This window comes from Mugil cephalus, chromosome 7 (genome assembly GCF_022458985.1).
Source record: "Mugil cephalus isolate CIBA_MC_2020 chromosome 7, CIBA_Mcephalus_1.1, whole genome shotgun sequence".
NCBI lineage: Eukaryota > Metazoa > Chordata > Actinopteri > Mugiliformes > Mugilidae > Mugil > Mugil cephalus.
The window spans coordinates 24318159-24343234 of NC_061776.1; the positions used below are offsets into that span (position 1 = coordinate 24318159).

Consider the following 25076-nt stretch of genomic DNA (forward strand, 5'->3'; position numbering starts at 1 on the left):
TTGTGGCAGCTTGGAGTGGATCAATGAAGCAACGGCAGTGTCTCCTATTGTATCTTGAATAAACATTACACTTCTCACTCTCCCACTGATAAAGTGTCTCTCCGCCTGGAGCTCAGTCCTGTCACTTCGATTTTTACATGAAGGTTAACCTTCAGAAGGAGAAATTTCTTTACAAGCTGCTTCCACGGGAAAGGACCGGAATCAGACCTCAGTGAAGCGCCATGTCTTATTCACTACAGGACACATGGTTAGCTGTAATCTGAGCAGACCTGTGTCTGCACAGGAATTTATCAGCAGTGGAGCTGCTTGGGAGATAAAAATATATTTGACCATTAATCTCTCCGTCTTTGTCTATTAAGTTTTAATTAAGACCAAGACCAGCGTTATTTAAAAATGTTTTATAGTATGTTAGTTTTCTATGAATTTTGAATGGCCCAGACAGGTTCAAATGAAAGATGTCACTTCATTGCAAAGGTACAACTGAGTTATTGAAGTCATAAAGCTATTTCTGGAGATCCCTGTATTTATATATGTTTGTATATTTATGCACTCTATTATAACGCTGTACATTCTCCTGTCAGCCCATATTACTGACACTATTTGTGTTCTTTACTACGGGAGATGTAGTGGAGTTATAGGGCTTCTGCTGTTCAGCAGTAAGGGCAGGGGAGTGTGCCTGATGCAAAGCAGTCTGTCAAAGCTTAGAAAACACCTGTGAAATTTTGATATATGCAGCAAGTTACAAGTTATACTTCAATAACAGATTAACATTACGGGAAAATATAATATAAAAGCTATTTCACATGCCTTCTGCAGAAAAGAATATCGCAGCAAGCCCTCTAAAGATCAGTGACTCCATTATGCTGGTGCAAGACATCCTTCAGAACAGTATCAGTATCAAATACAGTGCAGCAGTTCATCTGAGAATTCAAAAGAGGCGTTATGTAATCAATAAAGTCTAATCGGAACCTGCTGTCACTTTTAAACTGACTGAAAGGTGATTAAATAATCTTCCACTTTAAAGACAATATGATCAGCAGTAACAGTGCTAACAAAGTAAGACGTTATAATAAGCTTTTTATGGACTTGTTAATCTTTGACACCTTCATGTATCACATCCTGCCAAGTATAATCTAAATGACTGTAAGCGTCGGTGCTACCTGCTCCCACAGTGCATTTGGTGCCAACAAGCTGGAAATATTAGATGAAATCTAATACTTGTCACTTCTGTGTTAGTTTGTCTGAAGGTAAAGGTAAAGGTTAATGTGGACAGTTGAAGTCATACAATAACTCCGAATCTGTGTACTCTGAGGCCTAACAGTGAACCTACAGATGAGTATGATATAACATTTCAATGAAAATGTATAAATCTATATTGGTGTAAAAGACTAGAGGCAGTTGACTATATATTACATACTATATTAAATACTTCCTGATAAAAAACATCATAGATAGGAGATCAACATGGGATAGCACATTAAGGTGATGGAACAAAGAAATGTTACAACGAATTTGACGTTTCTTAGCATGTTACCAAAAATGAGGTAGAGGTCGTGGGAATGACAAACACTTTATACTGTAAATATAATTCTGAGTCAGTGTTCATTGCAATCAAACCAATAGCTGCTAAGATATCTCATCCAGAACCACAAATGTTAACTTCACGATGTCGCTGGGGGAAAGACAGTGAAATTCATCCTCTGGAGACCATGATCATTACACTGGGCCTGGTCTAGTGGTTACTGAGAGATTTTAGTTAGGACAGATTCATGCAGCATCATGCAGCAGAAGCTCCGCCTTGACCTGTCCAACAGCTCACCAGTCCATTGCTTACCTACTGGCACCTAACAGCGACCTCAATGACTCATCAAAACCGGATTCAAATGGAAAAATCGCGTATGTGCGCGCTTTTGTAATTTCTATGGCACAAAATTACAGGTGGAACTTTAGATAAAAACGTAAAGTCATGAATAGTTATATTAACAGCTATTATTTATATTCATTCAGCAGATAAAGGACAACTGTATCTGTGTGGAGCTCTCTCTCACTCGCATTGCATCACCGTGCGTCAGCTGTGTGCTTTAAGCGCTGGATCCAAAAGCCAGAGATAAAACTATGCAAGTATTAAGTGAATAATCACCGCTCTGTTCATCCCTGCAGTGTCATGCTGCAGCCGCACATCCAGACTCATCCTGACACCTGCTTGCAACCACATTCTCCTGCTGATGGACACTGAGCAGCTTCACTGGAGCAGACAAGTGCCTTGCTTAAGGGGACTTCAGTTTTTAAATTAGGTCAGATGAAAGTTTAATGATGCCCGTGGAGACGTCAGGTCATTAGAGCAGCGGAGGATAGGCTATAGATAAGAATAGTGCAAATGGAGTATAGTGCAGGAATTACAGGGGAGCGTACTAGAGGTGATACGAGGAGCAAATGAACAAACAAGAGGCGAAGAGGTTTATAAAGCGACGTGCATTTCTTGCAACATAAAGGATTCTATTTAGAAATATTTTATGATTTGGTCTAAATTAAACTAGCTGCCTCCTCAAGCATTACGGTATGACATTTTGGCTGTGACGTGCAGATAATCTGAACATCCAGAGTCATTTCTTGTTCAATCAAGCAAACCGCGCATACGAGAACAATGTGTGCGAGGTTTAGTCTGCCACGGATGCCACTGACTGTGGCATTTGGAAATAGCTTACAGTTGACTGAACAAAGAAATGTTAGACAAAGAGGAACAGAGAGAGGGGAGAAAGACTGAATGAGAGGGAGACAAATATAGACGGAGCCAGAGTTAGAAAAGAGTCAAGAGGATATAATGTGCTCAGTTCATCTTGGTTACAAACTTTTTCCAGTCTGCCTTTGTGCTGTAACTCCCTCTAGTAAAGGTTTTGTCCTGATTTAGCATTACGTCTGTGTGCATGTGTTGTATTCTAATTCAGCCAAAGACCAGGGGTTGATTGTAGCTGGTAGGGATGCAGAGTGGCCTGGGATGTGTTAAAGAAGGTATCAATCAATTGTTGATTTGTTAAAAATGTCCCTCCGGGATGCTGCTGCCAGGTGTATCTGTGCTGTAGCCACTGGGGTTTTTGGCCATGCAATTTTACCATACCTCACCCACTGTGGCGTCGGTAGAGTTAGTCTTGTTGATAGAAGAGCTTGATTATGGAAATTTGTTTTGCAATCAACCTTTCTGTGTTGAGCATCTGTAACAAGGATAATTTCTCAGATCCACCTAACCGTGACTAATGCGTTTTGAAGCTAAATGTTGTCCTGGAGTACCTGCAGAGAAATATCACGCCACATGTCCCCCCCTATTCCAGCTGCTGCTGCTGACTCTGTGGCATTCATCACCCTGTATGCAGTAGTTCCTCTCATCACCGGAGGGTGTCGCTGCTGACACTGGTACGTAGGCCGTCTGTCAGTCTGTCTGCAAGGATGGGGGGATGTTGTATTGTGAAGTAGGAGAGAGAGAGAGAGAGAGAGAGAGAGAGAGAGAGCACCTCTGCCGCTCTCCTTGCCTCCTCTCTTGTGCGCAGTGCTCCGGCCCGGCCGCTCCTTCCTTCCTCCCTCATTTCCTCCCCACAGCTGGCTCTCTCCTCTCTCGGATGCTGGCTTGCCTTCTCCCTTCACGCGGCCGATCGGGACCAAACACTTCGCAGGGGTGGAATGACTGACTGCCTGGTCTGCATGGTCTGAATTTCGGGGAATTGGCACGTCGGAAAGGAGGGGAGTCAAGAGGGAAAAACGGAGGCTCTCCATCCCCCGAGGGAATTTATTTTACAGTAAGCAGGCGCAATGTCATTCCCAGTTTCCTCATTCCTCTCGTCTCACACCTCCCATCTGTGCAAATGCTTGATAGGGGAAGGGGGGGAAAAAAGCTAGTATGTGGCAACCTGCGGGGAATATGGCTGGATGTTGTGGTGTTTTGGTCGAAGTGTGTTCCAGATGTTTTTGCTGTTTTCTATCAGTTTAGTGCGAGGTGTGGCGTCCACTGTTTGTTATTATTATTTCTTATATTATTATTATTACATTATTATTATGCTAAGCGGCTGTGGTGGTGCCCCCCACCCCCTCAGCTTAACTCGCCGTCCATCCATCCATCCATCCGAGGCAGGGGTGTGTGGGGGTCGGAGTCGGAGGAGGAGGGAGAGCGTGAAAGAGGATGGGGGGCGGCTGATGCGAAAACGGCATTACTTTCAGATTGACCTAAATTGGAGCGATATTCGTGAAATAAGCACGGGTGACAGTGGCTCGTCGTGCGCCGTCTTTGTGCTGCCTTTGCGGGGAGACGCTTCTGAATATTAGTTTCCCTCACAATCGCCAGACATGTGAAGGGATGAAGAGCACCTTGCTGCCTGTGTGCTCCAGCTCTGGCCTGCCTGCTCCATGTTGATCACTGAAAACACCACCACCACCACCACTGTGTGTGTTTGTTTGTGATCAGCTCCGGGCTGTTCCTCCTCTCCACTGTGGAGTAATTAATCTCATTCATCACGTTGCCAAGATTGCCACGTTTCAACACAGAGCATCGTGTTGCTTGCTCCTGTTAATTGTCTGTGGATTTCTGCTCTGTGACCTGGCAGAAATCGGGGCCTGCTCCTCCTCTCCCTCCTGCCTGCTGAATTAGCCTTCTCATAGCCTCGCAGCACATCTCCAGCCCCCGTGGCTGCAGTGGCACTTCATGATGCCTCATTTAAAGTTCAGCCCCGTTTTTTTCTCTCTTTCTCTTGGACGCAGCTCCGTAGATCGCACATCACTCCCAAAATGGAGGAGCCACCCAGCCCTAATAAGAAGTTTAATGTGATGGACGCTGGTGAGGTTAATGATCAGCTGAGGAGATTGTGCTGGGCAGTGAAATGTCTGACTAAGTTAGTTTTCTACATGCTTCTTACATTAGTTGATCATCCATTAGGGACGGTTATCTTTCCTGCAGGTCAAATATGCAGTCTGCCAAAAATCTATTCTAGGCAAGACTTTAGTCAAATGGCTCTAAATTTATATTATTTTATTCATATGATTTTAGTTTTGGCACAGTGGTGTAGTGATGCCTCAGGGTTCGTCCCACCATCCAAAGACATGGTCATTAGGTTCATTGGTGATTCTAAATGGGCCGTAGGTGTGAGTGTGAGTGGTTGTCTGTCTCTCTGTGTTATCCCTGTGGCAGACTGGAGACCTGTCCAGGGTGTACCCTGCCCCTCGCGCAATGACAGCTGGGATAGGCTCCAGGCCCCCAACGACCCTATAGAGCGAATGAATGAATGAATTTTAGTTTTAAAGCACCGGTGTGACTAGGAAAAGTGACTTAACACTATCACACGTACTTCCCAATCGTTTTAACCAGTGACTCTCGTGTGAGGTTCTAGGATTAGTTTAACATTTATTGCAGACAGCGAGATGAAAAGATTGACACCACCCTCGTGACTGGATATGCAATAGGAATCCACAGTCGCCAGTGGGGTAACTTAGCTTAGCATAACAGAAAGACTTAAAGAAGGAGGAGACAGCTAGATATGTTATCTGAAGGTAGCACAATTTGCCTTCATCCTCATCTAATGTCCACTAACTACACAGCATACAAAAACTCAAATCTAAAAAGTTGTTAGTTTAATGGGGTATACATGTGTGTTAGCAAAACTTAGCATAAAAGCAAAGGTGGTGGGAAAACAATTTGCACTGGGGTCAGATAATATCCTAGCAGGCTGCAGTGACCTCCTGGAGTCTGTTGCCTAGCGACCTCAAGGTGACGATCACTTCATATTTAGCTGACATACATGAGAATAATCCTGAAGAGGTTCATTTACAAACACATTACAACCCCTCATATTGATCTTGTGACCCCGAGATCTGGAAGCACTGACTCACTACTGATTAACAATACGACATAGAAGTCATTAACAGCCTTTTAATGTAAGCACTTTTTTTTTAATGTCTGGCATGAACGTTAACAGTCTCAGCTCCTTGTCTCTAGTATTCATTTGGTCTGCCAGAGCGTACACACAAACAGTTTGTGTTTACCGACTGCTACAAGTTAAATTTGCGGCATCTCAAAGAGGAGATCTAAAACACATACAGGTGACACTGCCAGCTGATGTTCCCGTCGCACAACATTTAACTGATCAAAGTGCTCCATTTCCCAAATGTTCCGTCCCCATAACACGCGGAGCAGCAATACAGCACATTCACCTATTTATCTGGGATGTAATAGTACCCCACCACACATCTCTTTCAACTCCCCCTCCTTCTGTTTCTCTGCTTAATTGCCAAAGATTCATCGTGGATGCTGAAATGACCCCTATAGCTACATCCCTGGTGAAAAGTCTGAAAAGAGATGCACTCTGCTACGGTTCACAGAAGTGTTAAGAGCGTGTCATCATTCTTCTCCATAGCCTCATCTCGGCTGCTGCATCCTCAACAGGCTTCATTAAGTTTTTATATTCAGACGGTGATACATGTGATGTGGACAAACTTTTAACGACCTCTTGCTGACTGATCCGGCACAGGAATTACAGCTTCTTGCACAAGGCCCAGACTTAAAAATAATGTTTCCCTTATTGATCTCAAGATCTGGACTGATCTTGTTCTAAGTAGGACACATTTAGACACATACAAGTTCAGAAGAATCACCAGTTAATGCAAAAAGACTTGAAAGGATAATGAGAATTTATTACAGCTTTGGTCTCATTTTTATCGACTTGGCTGTAATATAGGTTTTAAACGGTTTAATCAATGTTTTTTCTTTTCGCCTGATGATATAATGTACTACACAAGTTGCTAGAGAACCGTTTAAATTTATTTAGAGGTAAAGCTGAAAGTGAATACAGTTAAACACTAAATATATTATGCCCTATTTCCACATCCCTGCTAATGAAAGTGGTGCTTACAGTATTATTATCAGCCATAGAAAGCCTAAGTGAAACCACAAAGAGAAGATCCAACTTAAAATAAACAATAATTTAACATTGTTGTAACCTAATTATAGTAATCGTTTCAAAAGTGGGTCATTATTAAGGTGACAATTAGCATTTAAATGGCATCTGGTTCAAACGTTGAACAGCCCCTCAATTTTATGCAAGGCACGAGTACATTGAATTTAACTTAATCTTTCACTTCCTATTATTTTATTCATATAATTTTAGCAGTTTTATGAGGAAATGTGCACTGACTTTTCATTCCTAAATGTAGTTCCAAATCCTTTTAGCTTGTGACTCTCATGTGAGGTTCCAGGGCTAGTTTAACATTTAAATGGCAGTACAAATTGGGTTATTGGGACAGAAAGTGACATGAAAAGATTGACTGATTGATCAGTCTGATGATTGATTTTATACAAAATAGAAATCCACAGTCGACAGTGGGTTAGCTTAGCTTAGCATAGCAAAAAGACTAAAAGAAGGAGGGAACAGCTAGATGTGTTATCTAAAGGTAGCACAACTTGGCTCTAAAGTTCACTAATGACACAGCATTATAAGAAACACAGTGTAAAATGTTGTAGGTGTATGTGTGTTAGCATAGCTTAGCATGAACTAACAACAATAATATTTTAATAGAGCAAAATATTGTTGCTGATTCAACATTTGAACCAGATGGCATTAACATGCTCAAATCATCAGGGAAAGTAACTGCTTGAATGTTTTCAATAAGACTTTAGTTAGATAAGAGCGGAAATTCAAGAGCAAACCCCTGAACCAAAAAATCCAGCCCCCTCTATCTGAGAGGAAACCATCAGGGACATTACAGGTACCCTATATACAGCATATAGAGAATCATCGGATAAAAAGCTTCCTTTGGCCTACTTTGGTAGCAGCATTAGCATGTTTTGAGAACTTCAAAGTTAATGTTTGCATGAGTGCTTACACTGTTTAGTCTTTCCCTGTAGACTTCATGTAAGAGCCTATATATAAAATAGCTGTAATGCTAACGATGGCTAACAAAAATGTAATGACATTGTACAGTGTTTATTTCCACCGTGCAAAACTATTCTCTTTCTTTTACTATTCCTTTAACAATTTATAATAATGATGGTATTCTGATTTTTCCATGGTCTAATGTGATATGAATTGTTGATCAAGGACGACTGAGATACATTTTGTAGTGAAACCATACTTGCCTATGTGAACCAGCCATCCTTTGTCCTAACCTGATAATCTCTGTTGATAACCTTGTTCAGAAAGAGAGGCAGAGAAGTACAGAGAGACTGTGTGTGGCCAAGTCGTTGTAGTATACCAGTCGTGGCAGTATCTGATTAAAATCCAACCAGGACACCCCCCTCCCTCCATCAGTGAGTAGATGGGGAGATAGGTGGCCTTCTCAACAACCTCTTTCTTCTGTGAGAGATCAGTAAAGAGTGAGCAGTAGATGTCAAAACAGCAGGACATGGACCACGTAACAGTAAAATTTGATCAAATGGAAGTTGAAATGTTAACAAATTAACTGATAAAATGAAACGGCATTTCAAACAAAGGAGAATTTAGCCACACTTGAGCTGCTTTTCAAACCCAAGAACCTTGAGCCTGTAGAAACCAAGAGCGAAAAGGCTCTTTCAGATCTTTTTCTTTTTCTGCGTTGCCACCGCTCTTAAGATCAAGGATCGACAGAGAAACAAAAGTAAGGCTAATGAATTTGCTAATGAGTGAAAAAACAGTATCTATATACTTCACTGTTGTGTACAACTACAACTAACTAGTCCAGTCCAGTCCATTCAGTGGTGAATTCAGGAGACTACCCAACAACAATGACGCAACATAAAGCAGGGAATTGGTATCAACGCAATACTGCAACAACATAAAGCAGGAGGCTGCTGTTGATGGTGACTTACTGTTTTGCAAAGGGAATATATTTTAAATTTTGAAGAATGAGCATGAGATAAAATGCTTCACCAAACACAAGCCAAACCTACAAAGCTTTTTTTTTTCTTTACCTTTAAAACAAAAGGAGACTTTAGAATCTAGAATTTAGTTTAGGGGGGTTATATTGATCAAAAGAGCAGATTATGTTGGGCAGTGAAATGTCTGACTAAGTTGGTTAACTACAGGCTGCTTATGTCATATTGTCTACCAGATCTTGGCGTGTGTGGAGTGTTGGGTTTGAGAGGAAAAACTTGTCAAAGTGAGCATGGCAGCTTAGAAATGAGCTATTATATTTCCTACTGGTCACATAGACAACCTGCCAGATGACTCCTATTAAACACCAGGAATCAGCACTAGACAAGATGCTTGTCACATCAGACTAGGTTGTTCTTCCCATGGTTTAACACTAAATTCCTATCTTTTTGGCCTGTTACTGTGAATATGAATTTGGTTTATTGCAGATGCTCACTTTGAGTGAAGACACACACGAGTGAATCCTGTCCCATTTTCAAATATTGATGCAGAGGCAGTTTAATTAAATTACAAACCGCAGTTCAAATCAATACATTTGCAGATGATACTGTTTCGTCCTTTGGCTTAACTTTTCGAAATCCTCGACTTGCTTTTAAATTTGGCTGAGAAGAAAATATACTGTCTTTAACCAGCGCTGCAGCAGAGTCTAGAGAGAACATCTACAGGCCTGGCATCACTGTCTTATCATGAATACGTGGAATGCTCCATTCTTAATCTTTAGGCAACAAAAGCATTTTGAGGTTAAAGAAGTGGTTTGGATGGACTATGACTAGGAATATATCTGCCTTTGAATTAATGATGTGACGTGTCTTTATTTACCATTAATTACTAATGTTTTAAGCGATGATCCCCTTGTTTACAGCAACGTGCTTTCTATCAAAAAGCTACCGTCTCTACATTTTCAGAGAACTTCTAGGCAGTTAAAAAAAAATTAATGAAAAGGATGTCTTCATTTCATGTTTTGCAAACACGTTATTCAAATAGCCTAATCATTTCAATAGTTTAATAATGGGAAAAAGCAGAAATGAAAAAGATTGCATTGGTTTGGTTCAGGTAAATGTTCAGCAGAGTTGTGGAACAGGATGCAGACTTCAACCTCCTGAATCAAACTCACCCCTCCACTCACTTACTTCCTCTCTGGTTACACGAAGATCACTGCAATTTTCAGGATACCTGAGCCACCAGCTGAATTACCAAATTCTGGCCGCATGTAAATGGAGCCACTGGTGGAAATCTCATTGTGCTGCTGTTGACCTTTGCTGTTTGTGCACCACATGGACACCTACCAATGACCAGGCATGAATTCGGTTGACCATATCCTCGCTCGGCAGCTTTCGCTGCTGGCCTGGTTCACTAATGGATGACAGCAAACAACAGCTGCACTTTGCTTCCCTGTCTCAGGCACTGAGTGGTTTCCCCTCTTCTGCTTTGCCTTAAGAGGAGCTCGGAGCTCGGTGGCAGCTATATGGAGAGGGTAATGGTTGTTTGTCGGACACATCATTTTGTCACTTGAGTTTTGTTCATTTCACTTGATGGTTGAGTATGCGGTTTCCACCTGGAAAAACCCTCTTTGCAAAATTGCTTTGTGCCTATATTTACTATGACTCCCATCTGGTTGTGAATCAGACAGTCGAGTGCAACAATATCTCTCGCACTGTGCCCAGTTAAACAGTGACATTTAGTTCAATATAGTAACCACATGGAACAAGCCTCCGCCTGCTCAGCCAGACGGCCAGCACACCAGCACACCGTTTTTAATCACTGCAGCACATTAGCAAATTAATGAGTAATGGATAAATGAGAGGCATCTTTCATCTCACTGTTAAGCCAAGTTCAGGCCACGGCTGTCATCATTGTTTCAGTGAGTTCGCCATCCTCCCAGTGTCTGGCAAAGCTCAGACTTTGCTTGTCCCTCTGCACCAAGGGAGACAATAATACCTCTCCTAATCCACCTCTCACTGCATTGCTCACCCAATCAATCCCCCATAGAGCGGACCGTCGCCAAGTTGCGGTCGCCAAATCGTGGTTGCTGTGGCAACATGGACTTGGGGTTTGCTGTGATGTCAGCCAGGTGCGGTCTGGCAGTTTGGACTCTAACAAGGCCGACCCTTGTTGGGGATAATGAGCAAGACTCTGCTGTCATGGCGATGACTGTTTTTGTGTATGAGGGGAGGTCAGCGAGGGGCGACTCTCAATTAGCTTGGAGTGTGTGAGTTAGACAGTGAGTGGGTGGGTGGTAGAGGAAAATGAGAGTTTTCATCTTAAGGTGTGTTTACGTGTGTTTGCATGTGGCCTTTTTTGTCTTGCTTTACTGCAACTTTAACACCATGAAACCATTGAAATCATTGCTATTTTAAAGAGGAGACAGAGAAAAACTGGCTATTGTTCGTTATTCATAAATAATACAAAAAAGTGTGATAATAGAAATTGTTAGCTTAATCTTGAGGAGACTGAATGTTTAGTAGTGGCAAAATAGATTCAAATGTTGGTATCAAGACCAATGAATGAATGATCTTTTACCTTTTAATAATTATTTCTCCTTCAACTAAAAAGAAAAAATGTTAATGATAATGCTTCTTCAACTGGAATAAATCTAATTTATTCTGCAAAAAACGCGGCAAGCCTCAACATGAACAATGTCTGACATATTTATGGAATGGCCATCGTGTTGGTAGCAGTCTTTTTTGTCTGCGGTAGCGCCACGCAGGTTAAGTATTTATTAGAGCTTTCACTGAAAAGAAGAACACATGATTAATATTAAATGTAAAAATATCGATTAGTTTAACTTAAAAGAAAAAGCAAACAAGTCTATAAATCTGAGAATGTTGATGCAACTTCTGGAAAATGAAAGCAGGGTTTGCTGCTGGTTTTTAAGTCAACTAAAAACTAGAGAAGTGAACATGCCTTCCCACTCAATGTTCTGGTTGTTTCTACCGTTTATTCATTCTAATTTTATTTTTAATAGTTATTTCTTTACGGTTCATGATTTCAGTGGACTGCATAAGCCAACACAGGCAATGCCAGTGTATTTTTTAGACATATCTACCTGCTCACTCTGTTGTCCTACCCGAACAAGTACTTCTTGTATTGTGTATGCCCACGTGTGATTTAGTTTTAGATCTGTGTGCCCTTGTTTCTTTGCATGGGTGATTTTCTGACTTGGTGGGTGTTGGAGGACTGTAGTCCACAGCCTGGCAGCTGCTCTTTGTTCTCACTCTTACGTGGAAGTGGGCCTCACATAATTACAGATTAGCTTCCTATCCATAATGCTGCAGGGACAAAGCCATTATGTCCCGTGGAGCACTTGGAGCAGTAGAAATAAATAAATAAATAAAAAGACGCTCTGTGGTCATCACTTATCACCTTGATGAGGACAATTCTCACTCTGCTTTATTTCACCACCTGTGTTCTATGGAAGTGGCAGATGAAAAAAAATTATACAGACGTTTCACAGCCGGAGGCACAGAGAGAGTTTTCATCAGATTGTGAAATCTGTGGTTTAACAAAGGGCAGTTTTTGTCCCCTTATGGTGAGGTTTCTTTTGTTATTGAGGTCTAATACAAAGGAAACATTTTCTATGCTATTTTGGCAAATAAACACTGAAAGTGTACTGCTAAGATTTAGCCCTTCCACAGATGCAACACAAATCAGAACCATTGTCATGACTGGTTTAGTTTTAGAGAGGTATAGACTGGTATAGATGGACTCAATTCTTATCAGGATCAGAGCCTGCTAACGTAGCATTTTGGGAGTAGAATAGATCCGACTATGCAGTTGGATAGTCCTATAACCAACCAGAGTCATTTTTTTGTAAACATAGCACTCCATAGCACCCAGATGACGTGTGTGTACTAAAGTACATCGCTGATACTTGTCTGTCCATCATCACTTAAAACCCAAGCAAATGACATGTTTGGCCCAGCAGATCTTTGCTGGAGCAGTTCCCAATGTGTGACTCCAGACCCAACTTTCTGCCGCAGAAAATCTGTGGGTGTTGGAAGTCACGCTGGCTTCCAGACTAGGAGCATAGAGAGCACATGAAAGAGACAAGATAGATGCAAAAAGCATTTTGCTCCCTTAAGTTTGTCTGATGAGTTTGATCCTGGCCCTAACTAAATCTTGCAGTAAGACATTTTCGTCAACATCTTCATACTAATTACCCTTCTTCCTGCCATGAAAACACCAGACAATGACTTGCATAGAAAGTCATTACTGACTTTAAACGTGGGAGCTGGCATGATTAAGTCCAACTGATCCTCACATTGGAATTCTTCCATACACCTCCTCTTGGTGATGTCAGTATAGGTTCAGGGATGCAGCGCATGTGTGACAACCGATTTTATTTAAACTTTTGCAAGTGCTACTTCCTCATCTTTTTTCCTAACCACTCCACCCTCCCCCTCCATGCCTCCATTGATTAGATTTTGCCAGTTTCATTTTTTTCTTTTGCTGACACTGTGGTTTGTGTGGGGTCCCTTGCCGGCTCCATTGTGTCAGTGGATTTGCTTGCTTTAAACTGTTTCCTTACCAATAACACTAGAAGAAAATCACCTTAAGTAGCCATTAAATGTGAGAAATCGACCACTTAAGCAATTATACATGGACAGGGGGAAAAGAAGAAAAAAAAAACACTTTTCCAAAATGAGAGACTGTGCAATGCGTTCTCTTGCTCTGACAGTTTTTATGTCCTAAGCATTTTTTGAACTTTAAAGGGCATTTTGGCGCACCAAGTTCTCATTAATTTCCAACCCTTTGCAGGCATTTGCTTGCCTGCAGGTTTTCTATGAGTGGTTTTCAGTGTGTGTGTGTGTGTGTGTGTGTGTGTGGGTGTGTACGCGTGCAATAGAGGAAGTGGCGTCTGGCCAGTGTGGCCCAGCTTTGTCTGGCTTTAATGCCTCTTCATTCACTATACTCACATCCAGGCAGTGCCCTGACAGCCACTAATCTCCTCTTTATCTTAAAGGTTTGCTCAGCACTTTGGTGTCCCATTCAGGCAGATGCCAACCAAAGATTTCAGGCAGCGACGTGGTGCTCCTAGTTTAGAGTTGTACACTGTTCATTAGTTTCCATTGTACAATAGTGTAGTGAGGTTGGAATTGCTCCAAGAGGTAGTAGAATTTTCAGACATATCCGGACACACAGGTGTCATTTCTGCCAGTTCTCCCTTGTGTGTGTGCTACAGGCCATATTTTTCTATCCAATACAAAAATGACAGGTCAGTTGTTCTACCACTTAAGTGCAGACCTAAATTTCTAACAGATATAGTTTAGGTATTATAGTTTTTTGTGAAATTAATTAACACATGGATTTCCATGACATTACCTAGAGACATTCGTGGCTCCAGAGTCTATTACTACAAACTGAAGCGATAGTAGTTGCATTAGTTGAAAGGAATTTGAAATGAGGGTGTCAAGTAGAAAGAGGTGAGCTTTCCAGATCTCTGTAACCCATTCCTAATCTTGGCAGGAAGCCAGCCACCTGAGGACACAATTAGCATATAACTTCAGTCTCTGACTCAACTTTTTGCTGTTGATATGCATTGTAAGATATATAGTCACCTGAATTTGAACAGGAAGAAAAAGCTAAAAAAAAAAAAAAAAAAAGTGTGATACAGCTCGTCTTATCCGTGGATATATTAAAAGTCTTAGTTTGTTGTCAGCTCTCTGCAGTTAGTTGATGTATTTGCTTGATAACAGTCAGGAGTCACCTACAGCAGTTACGGTTTTATACACAGTAGGTGAAATTGTAGAAACTGAGTGCATTCACCAGAGAGCTGCTGTTGGACGGTGCATGCTCAGTTTATGCCAACATGGGCAACACTAACAATCTGATTGACTGTATATAAATATGGAAAACTGGTCCCTAGTTCCTTGCATCGGCCAAACTGGCGCTATTTTCCCGGGGATACGGGCGGAGCCATTTTGTGAGTTTTAAGTCAAAGAAAAAAAATCCAACTCTCACAGTCCCACGGTACCAATTCACAGAGCATTTGGGATGGCAACTGGTAGTCATCATGATGTCTCTTTCTGTTTCTAACAGAGTCAGATAAAATAAAATGAAACTTATCCGATATTAACTACTTAAAATGAGAGAATCCATCCTTGCTTGTTAACACAAATGGCTAATCAGCCAATCACATGGCTGTAGTTCAATGCATGTGTTCATATAGAGGTGATCCAGACAACTTGCTGAAGTTCAAACCGAGAATCTGGGTGGGGAAGAAAGGGGATTAAAGTGACTTTGAACGTGGTATGGTTGTTGGTGCCAGACGGGCTGGTCTGAATATTTCAGAAACCGCTGATCTACTGGGATTTTCACACACAACCATCTCTAGGGTTTACAGAGGATGGTCTGAAAAAGAGAAAATATCCAGTGAGTGGCAGTTATGTGGATGAAAATGTCTTGTTGATGTGAGAGGTCAGAGGAGAGTAGGCAGACTGGTTGGAGATGATAGAAAGGCAACAGTAACTCAAATAACCACTCATTACAACCAAGGAATGCAGAATACCATCTCTGAACACACTACACGTCCAACCTTGAAGAAGATGGGCTACAGCAGCAAAAGACCACACCAGGTGCTAATCCTGTCAACTAAGAACAGGGAACTGAGACTACAGTTCACACAGGCTCACCAAAATTGGACAATAGAAGATTAGAAAAACGTTGCCTGGTCTGCCTCAGCTGCGTCATTCAGATGTCAGGATCAGAATTTGGTGTAAACAACATGAAAGCATGGATCCATCCTGCCTTGTATCAACGGTTCAGGCTAGTGGTGGTGTAATGGTGTGGGGGATGTTTTCTTGGCATACACTCAGTACAAACTGAGCATGGTTTAAACGCCACAGCCTACCTGAGTATTGTTTTTGACCATGTCCATTCCCCACGAGAAGCCATCGAGAAATTTAGTGAGCTAACGTCCAGGTGACCTCATCTAGGAAATGTAAATGATGAGGCCATTCAGAACTTCAGTATTTTACACATGCAGATGATAAAACTACAGAGAAAGCTTGATACAGCTGAAATGCATTTCAGTCGTTTAAAAATTTATCCTTCTCTTCCGTAGGTCAGAAAAGCATCAGCAAACACATCACAACTCCCATTTGAAGACAGCACACGATCATGAGCTTGGGAAAAAATGATTCATGTGCGATAAATGTCAGCATGTTAGCATTGTCATTGGGAGTGTGTTATCTCAACACAATGTCACAGAACTGCTGCTGTGGCTATAGTCTCATATTCAGATATAAGGTGGTCGTTTTTTCCAGTGAAGGGTAATCGTTTGGTTTGAAAGGTGTATATCTATTATATTTAATAGATTACAGGTACAGCCTTTTCCCATCCCACGACCACAATAGTCATGGTGTCCTCTTGAGTTTACAAACATTAGGAGCTTCTGTGCTTGAAGGTAATATGAGTCATCAGATTTGTTCAGGCACTGCTATCAGTGAATTGCTTTGTGTGTTAGCTCTACTTAATCTTGATATATGCAGGATGAGAGAATGTTGTTCTTTTTTCTTCTGGAGATTTCTTTATTTTATATGGTGAACATTAATAGCGGTAATTAGCTGGAAAGGTCTTGTTATGAGATGCTTAGACACAGACTGAGCAGTGCAAATAATGAGGATGTTGTTTCCAGTCACTGCCTGTGAAAGCCCCACACCCTCACAAGGCCACGCCCGTGCCGTTATTGCACTGCTCTGGATTTGGGATAAGCTGAATGGAGAGCTGTCATTGATCAGCCTGGCTGGAGATACACACAAAGATGAAATCAATGGAAACCCGGCTCCAGCCACCGTCTTGTGATTGAACATATGGATTCTTTTCAAAAAACTGTCAGTGGTGTTTTGCCATCCTCACATTTACGGACATGTTTATATTTAACATTGAGTGCTCGTGCATTTGGAAACTCATGAGGAAAAAATATCTTTTTTCCTCATGAGCTCATCTGGTATTTTAAGCAGCTTTGATATCAGAAAGAAAACATGACGTGTGCTCTTGGGAAATAGATGGAAAAGGAACCTGAGATTTTATTATTTATTTATTTTTTTATCTTCATTGGTTTGAATCCAGTAACGGACACTCCCTGTTGGCTCTGCTGGACATTTTCAGGAGTGTGTTCACCAGACCCAATCGGTCACACATGACATTCTGGATCCTGGAGCTCAGAATGTGCTTCTGAACGCAGGAAATCTTTTCTCACAGACCTTTTAAGTTTGACTAATGAGGATTTGTCAGGTTTAGCTGAGCGTCCCACTGATGACTAAGCATTGTGTGATGTGACTGAGAGATGAAGAAACTTTGCAGTTTATTGGCTAAGGGTCAAATCCCTGAGAGATTTTCGCTCAGCTGGTTAACATACTGCTCTCCATGTGCCCAAGTATGCAAGTGCTGGGAATTCCTTACTAGCACTCCTCTCTGTTGCTGTAGTAAAACTGTGTGTCTTCACTTCCCTTAGCCTTCAGGCTAAATTAATGAATTTCATTGATTAGATGCAGTAGAATAACACTGTGTCCCCATTTAAGTCTCATTTCTGCTTAATTAATGGAAGACATTGATCAGGCGATGATAAGCTGGATGTGTGTGTTTCTGCAGCATTAGGCCTTTAACAGAATTTAGGCCTGCATATCTATCACTCCCACTTTCCTCTCCCTGTCTCTGATAAAAGTATTACTTTAATTTCATTGTTTGATGACATTCGCCAAAGAAAAGATTGATCTAGACACAGATATTATATAGAGTTTTACTGTTTTCTGACTTGTAGGCCTTTATATTGCATTATCTCTACTGCATCACCGCAACTTCTTTCATTTCCCCATATTTTCTGCATCTGGTATTAATATCTGCGTTCTGCCTTGCATAAAAATCAGTGCACACAGTTAAAACAGCAAAGAACTGTCTTGCCATAAAAGTTATCCAATAGGTCATTTCAGCAAGCACTTTATTTTGTACCTTACAGTTACATTTCAGTGTGGTGGCTCCTTCTGTGGGATTGGAGGATTATGTTGGGAGCAAATGAGGCAGTGAAATGATGAGATTGGGTGGATGTATGGATCAAAAACAGTTAGACTTTAACTCAGTAGACTGCTGCCCATTGCCATTATTACTCTCATACATCCAAGTACATAACCTACTGCTGTCTTCATTTATATTGCATGAAACTGTTTTACCCGAACCACATCTGTTCATCTGTATTCATCAAATGTTTGATGCTGATGCAAAAACAAAAACCTTACTTTTGTGTTTGAGCTCACTGGTTGTCTGGTTGTTGTGAGATTATTATTGTTACGATGATGTAGCAGGTTTTACATAATGCCACAAACCTGCGCTCTGAAAAGTCCAAACTGTCACCAGATTTGACTGACCAAAAGGAGTCCCGTCAGAACCTGAACCACCAAATCATTGCAAATGATTGGAAATACAGATTATATGTAATCCCTAAATTCTATACTTTCTAACATTATCTGCACTAGTTGGATCTGTGGGCTACAGCTAGAGGAGCACGGTTTTATTTTATCATAGTGTACTTTAGGGAACACTAAAGTAAGTATGTTATAAAGTATGTTCATTTGTAGTAGACATCAGATAAAGTGATGTCCGTGCAAAGGGTAAGACACATCCAATTAAAAACTAGATGAACCATTTTAGTGTGTTTGGAGTAGACTGATTTATGACTCGGTGTTCAGTGTTGAGTGCAGCGCTCTAAAATGCCTCCCGGTGATGGACACTGAGAAATTGAAATTGAAATCGCGTTGACCGCTGGGCACATGCCCCCCTCACCTCGCGGAGTATTCTCGTTTCTCATATTTATCCCCCCGCCTGCTTCTAAGTATGACCAGACTTTGCCCTTATTCTAACGATTCAGACAAATGAATCCATAATTACTCATTTGATCAAAAAGTAGCAGAAAATCACCTAAGCCTGAAACACCATTCCAGAAAGCAGCCCTACAGCTCCAGCTAGCTTTACTACGGAGCATGTGCTTGTGACTATTGCGGCTCATTAATTTATTCGTAAAATATGAGATTTCTTAGTGTTGTGGATTCGTCAAGCTATGTCTTACTATGATTCAGACTGAATGGCGTTCTTCGTGGGACTTTTGACAGCTAGGGGCATGTTACAGATGTGACTATAGCAAGACTGTTGGTTACAATGATATTATCAAACTGTTTCAGATCATGGTGTGAGACAAACCTCAAACCCCTGGTTGTGGTAGTGCAATGCTACACATAGTTGAATTACAAGAAATTTAATTAATTAAATTCATTTTAAAAGGACAATATGTTTTTTTCTATAAACTCAAGAGAATTCCTCATGTGACTGATGATATTTCTTTCTACTTGAATTGTCCTACATACGGCCTTCGAGTCTCCTGCTACTTGAAACATGTGACTCAGGCTTGGTCTCTCAGGAGGGCACATGGAGGGGAAATAAGAGAAGAGAATATTCTGCAGCAGTAAGAGGAGTGAAGAAGTGGAAACGAGTGCTCAAGGAGTCAAGAAGAGGCTTTATGTACATGGACATTATTTTTCACTTGTGACTGGGGGAGCCAGTGACACATGAAATATGAGAGACAGCAGCACTCTCCACTATTTATAGCGACGCAAGAGAGAAAGATAGAGAAAGCGGCCACACCGCATACACTCCAGGGCAGAGCTGGCATAATTTTTTCATTTGCTCAAGAGCATAAAGAGGAATTGCGCGCGGTTTTCAGAAAACTCGGATGTTGCTGCATTGGCTCCGACAGGCCAGTCCAAAAGTGAGTGTGTACGCATCATCTCCCCAGTGAGAGGTGGTGGCCACATAAGCCTCTGCATCTACTTTTTCTTTAACCCACCAAGCTAAACAGATGCTTGGTTGCAGCTTTGTGTTGTCTCTTTGTGGCGATTCAAACCCATCTGCAGCTCGGCACTGTTTTGTGCAAACTGCTAAAAATGTATCAGTGCTGCTGGGAACGCGACAGCATGTCCTGTGCTTCTGGAGATAATGATGAAAAGAAGCAAAAAAAAAAAAAGAAAAAGAAAGAAAGCCAAGTGAAAGCTTAGGGAATCGTTCCATTTATGTTACGTTTTGCTTAGATGACGACTTGTGAACAAGAATCAAAAGAGACTGGAATTCATTAACTCCTTGCAGTGACCACACGAGTGCTTAATACAGCTAAGTGGCACTAAATGAATGGGGTCAGAAGGACAGCTGTGACTATGAATGAATCTAGGAATGTTTGGGGAGCACTTCACATTCGATGTCATGTGACCCCAAAGTAGCATCAGGACATCAGATAAAATAAAGCAGACTTGGGCGAAGACTTTGATACGTGATACACAACAGCCTTGAGACTCATTAGGAAAGCACTTCAAGTATTATCTCTCCGAAAGAGTCCAGGCCGGTCATAATTTCAGTTTAAAAAATGACATTTCCAAGTGTTTTTGAACAGATTAGCGCTTCAAGACAGTTCTCTTTTTCAAGCAGCGAGTTAGTTGAGTTCACATTACAGAGTCTTTTGGGCTGTTTGATGCTGCTGCTCTCACGCTTGGACCGGAGCTTTAGCCACGGTCTAAGGAAGAGGCCGAAGGCGACTGCGCCCCTTTGATGCCTTCCATAAGCTATTTCTTCAGTGATGTCATTTCTTTAGAGAAAAGCCCTTCAAAGTCAGGTTGATGTATTATGCATGACACTACAGTAGCTAGCCAGTGTGCTAGTGGTGCTCTGGGGTGGTAATCGCGATGCTCGCAATGCTGGGAATAGCAATGGAAAGCTTTTCTACTGAAGGCTTCTTCTGAGGCTGAATCACTCTATGCTTGACTATTTTTTCCCCTCAAATGTATGTTCTGTTTAAGTTATGTATGAGTGTGATGAATACAGAAACATCCGTGGACTTTGAGGTTTACAATATACAATATCATATATTTTTTAACAACTAACGTGTACTTTTAGCAAGATATTTGATGCTCTAGGTCAAATGAAGCAGTAATCTGAAAGTATATACATACATTTATTTAACATATGGGACTTAAAGGTGGCTTTCATTTATTTTCATTTTGTTTGTTAAATTCCACATTTTGGCTTCGTTACTTTATTCAAATACATTATTCTCTGATTAACAGAAATTTTGATTTAACTGATCATTTCAATTGACTGCTATCATCATTGGGCTAAAGAGGGCAAAGTTTTCTTGCTGTACCTGCAGAAGTTAAAGCTTTCTCCTTTTGTATTTTATCCAATTTCTTTGAGTTTACAAGTCTCCAAATGCTAAGAGACTGGAACGCAGATGTGCAGTCTTTCATGACATTTTAAGGAACTGAAACATGAAGCATTAAATCGCCATCTTACAGCTGAAGGGTTGACTGAATCTGTGGGGCTTCAAATGAGGAAGAGATTTGTCTTTTCTTCAAATAGTTGTGGGAACAAAAAAAAACCTTCTGACAGTGCTCCCGTATATCCCTAGAAGAAACACCTCTCAGTTAGTAGCCCTGTCAAAAACACTCTTTTACCAGTGTGTCACACACATAAACAAACTGGCATATGCGGGTGAATATGCATGATGAAGCCAGATGGAGATCCCATTTCCATCCCCAGCGTTCCCATCACCTGCAGTTGCACTAAGCTAAAGGCAACAGTATGTTACGACGTTGGTTTTGTAAGCATGTGAACATGATCAAGTAAGCATTTAACCCAATTACCACTTGGCCTACAAAACTAAATTTAGCCAACTGTAGCTATGATGAGTGAAAAAGGTGTTGTGGGCAGCACTGGACAAAGTTAAGCTTATCTCAAGTTTGAAGAGGTGCAAATGTAGTTATATGACCAATAGGAGCTTCTGATGCACAGAGCTTCCCAAACTTTGGTTCCTATCACAAAATTCACAAAGCTGATAGCGAGCTTGGAGGGTGAGCCCAAATGGACCTCAATAAAAGTATTTGTGTCAAACAGATGACAAAAAGTGCTGTGCTGTGTACCTGTGACCATGCACTTATTTACCAAGGACACCAGAGCCTTGAATGTCTACTAGTAAACAACTGTAATGTTGCTAGTTGACTGGCAACAAGCAAATTGCTTTACTAAATGTTAACTGTACATGTCAGTGCTAACTCTGAAACAAGTTAATTTGCCTTAAGTGTCTAAGGGTTGAAGTGTGTCACATGAAAGAGAAGAGAAATGTAGGGTTTAATTTGCTTGTAGTGGATTGCGAGCTTGGAACATGGAAAATTTATGATGCATAGATATTAATAGATAATGTCAAAGTTTAGCATGCTTCTGGCATTGCTGGTAGAGTCTAGAGGCTCTGTCTATTTTATTGCTGGGATGTGGTACCTATCTTGAAACCCAGAAAATGAGCCTGTGTTTGTACGATTAGAAGACGCCCCTCTACAAATAAAAATCTGCCCCACTTGTCTAACCCTCAGGAGTCTAGCTCTAACAAACCTCTGGCAGTCTTATTTGACCAGCGTTGAAGTCTTTGCCTGTAACTTTCCTCCCAGAGTCCTCTCATTTACACAACAGCTTTGCCACGGTGCTTCTGTCATCGAATGCTTTAAATCTCTTTGGGTTAGCGCGAGTTTTAATTTGTCTTTGCTGCGTGTTTTTATCACTGCCGCTGAAACCTCTGTAATTATACCAGTGGTGAAGCCACTCGCGAGCATAACTCACCCAGAGGATCTGAGGAAAATATGTATAATTCATGATGCTGATCGTATTTTTAGCTTGTTGTTTGGAGACTGAGACGTAGCGTTAAACAAGGGCTACTTTGTAGTTAAGATGAGCATCTACTCCTTCACTGAAGAATTAGTTTTCCCTGTTTCAACCCACTGGGAGGGTGTGGAGAAAGAGGCAGATACTTTGGTCTTTTTTCTTATTTTTATTTCATTTGTATTTTTAAATGTTAAAAAAATACCAGTATCAGTGATTGAGTTAAAATCATTCAAATCTTTATAATCGAGGATTATGATCATCCCTGTTGAAACAGGGAAAAAATCTTGAATGAAACTAAACTGAACAAATAGGATTTATTAAGGTAAAATTGCTACGACGCTGATCTTTATTTCACTGAACTCTACATGGGTTCCTTTTAGTTGCTTCCCCCATCATTGTTAATGACTGATAGAAACTGCAGTCTAACACAACGTGACATATTATTTCTTGTGAGGGAGAGCATCTTCATGCTTGAAGAAGTTCTTTAACCGCTGGATAAAGGTTAGCGTTAGACGAGGAGCAGCTGTGGTTATGGTCAATGTACCGTAAGTCAATTTAATGTCCTGAGCAGGGGAAATGTGACTGTGTGTGTTTCTGGCTGCGACGCCAACATTTTATTGAACGGGATGGGAAACTCTCCCCTCTCCTGTGCATGTGTGTCCATCAATAAGAACACATTAGCAGCGTGCGTGTTTTGGTTAAGGTTTTTCTTTCTCTGTCTTGTCTGCAGCACTAGTACCCAATCGTAGCCACGCTCTTTAGTTACTGTCTGTGATTTGCTTTTTAAAATAAAGCAGCAGACAGTAGAACCAGTGTGACTACATTTATGGTTGATCAACGCAGACAGGTGTGTTTCTTCTTCTTTCGTCATTTGAATTCTTCAGAACTTTTCAGTATTAACAAGCAAGACAAACAAAGAAACACACAACCAGAACACAGACAGGCAAAACTCACACGGGCAAAACACAAAAAACTCTTACACATGGACAAGCAACAGGGACAATAAAAAACAGAGAACTGCACAATAATAATTATAATACTAATACTCAAGTATAAGGACATATTGTGGGCACAAGATCAGTTTTATGTGAGTACAGAAGTGGTTCCCAGGAGGTGATGCCATCTTCAACGTCCCAGTTTAATATATTTAGCACAGACCCATAGGATGCTGTCTTTAACATTGCATCAACCCAATGTTTCAGTTTCTGTCAGTGTCAAAATAAGTTTGGATGTAGTGATCAGTCTTACAATAATAACAGAAAATGTACTTCTTGAACTATTGTAGAGTTTAGTCACCGAAAAGAGACAAATGTGGGGTCGGAGGAACCGTGGAGCCATGCCAGCTGCTTAAGACTCCAGAAAGGTGCACTTAGAGGACATTCACACACAGTGGAGGAAAGTTTCCATCTCTGCAGCAGAAGTAATCCATCATTAGTTTCCTTCTATGAAATCTTGATTGAGTGTGTGGTAGTTCCGATGTATTATTTTATACTGTAAAAACGTCCCCATCTCTCCTGTGTCTTCTTCATATGTGGTGTGTTTCAACCAATACAGAGAAAAAAATACCTTGACAACTGGATAGTTCTACAACCAGAGCAAAGCAGTATGCACATATAAATACATACAGTTAAGGCATTCAACACAAAACATCAAAATCTATTACAACAGAAGGGATAGCAGACCCTAAACAGCTCGCTTCTCCGATAGCAGCTATTTGGTTGTGAAAAACAATCAACAGCGCTCAGACGATTTGTATGGATACGTCGCTGTGCCTCTTTTGTCCATCACCACATAAAACTTGCCCAAACTGTTTTATTGGCCGTGCAGATTTTTTCCAGAGCTAAGCCAGTTCCCAAGTGGTTGTAGGATTATCCAAACACATGCAAAGGTATTTTTTTTTCTCTGACACGTTTGAAGAACTTTCCAGACCAACTTTTCGTCACAAAAATATTTTAGGCGGGAAGTCGCTTTTGCTTCCATTCTACTACCACTCATCTTTCCACGAGATTTCAGAGAATGACTGCGGGGAGCATTATGCCTCGTGTGCACTGCTTGCATTTCCAACATGAATCTGTTACACTGGTTTTCTGTTTTTGTGATTTCGTTGTGGAGGAAAATCTGAGGAAATTCCTGCTCCAGGGGAGATAAGGAAAAAAACATGTTTCTGTTTGCAGTATATGTAAAGACAGAAATAATAATTCTGGCACTGAGAAATCGTATTGGTCAGTAAACTTTAGGACACATATTCAGTCGCTGGGTTAAGACTCTTTGTGCTACTTTGGGGGCATCGTATTTAGTTATACAGCTCTGGGACCAAAGGGTCACAGGTTTGCATCCCCCCATGTTCATGACTGAGGTGTCTTGAGAAAGCACCTAAGTCCGTAGGGGCATAGCCCATTTAATTAGGAAAAAACTAAGGGTCCCAAGAGTAAGTCCATCCACATATAAGGAGTCTCTCATATCAACTCTGGGCACAATCACAATCAAGCTCTCAGGCTACCATTAGAG

The 25076-nt window shown here is 41.1% G+C and overlaps 1 protein-coding gene across 7 annotated transcripts in view; it reads left to right on the forward strand.

The window, feature by feature from the left end:
- Positions 1-3535: 3535 nt before the first annotated feature.
- ctnnd2b (catenin (cadherin-associated protein), delta 2b) overlaps positions 3536-25076 on the forward strand; it is a 154200-nt gene continuing 132659 nt past the window's right edge. For all 7 annotated transcript variants that reach the window (XM_047589505.1, XM_047589507.1, XM_047589508.1 and 4 more), the window contains exon 1: positions 3536-3788. The gene's annotated coding sequence lies outside the window, so the exon portion shown is untranslated. The remainder of the gene's footprint in view (positions 3789-25076) is intronic.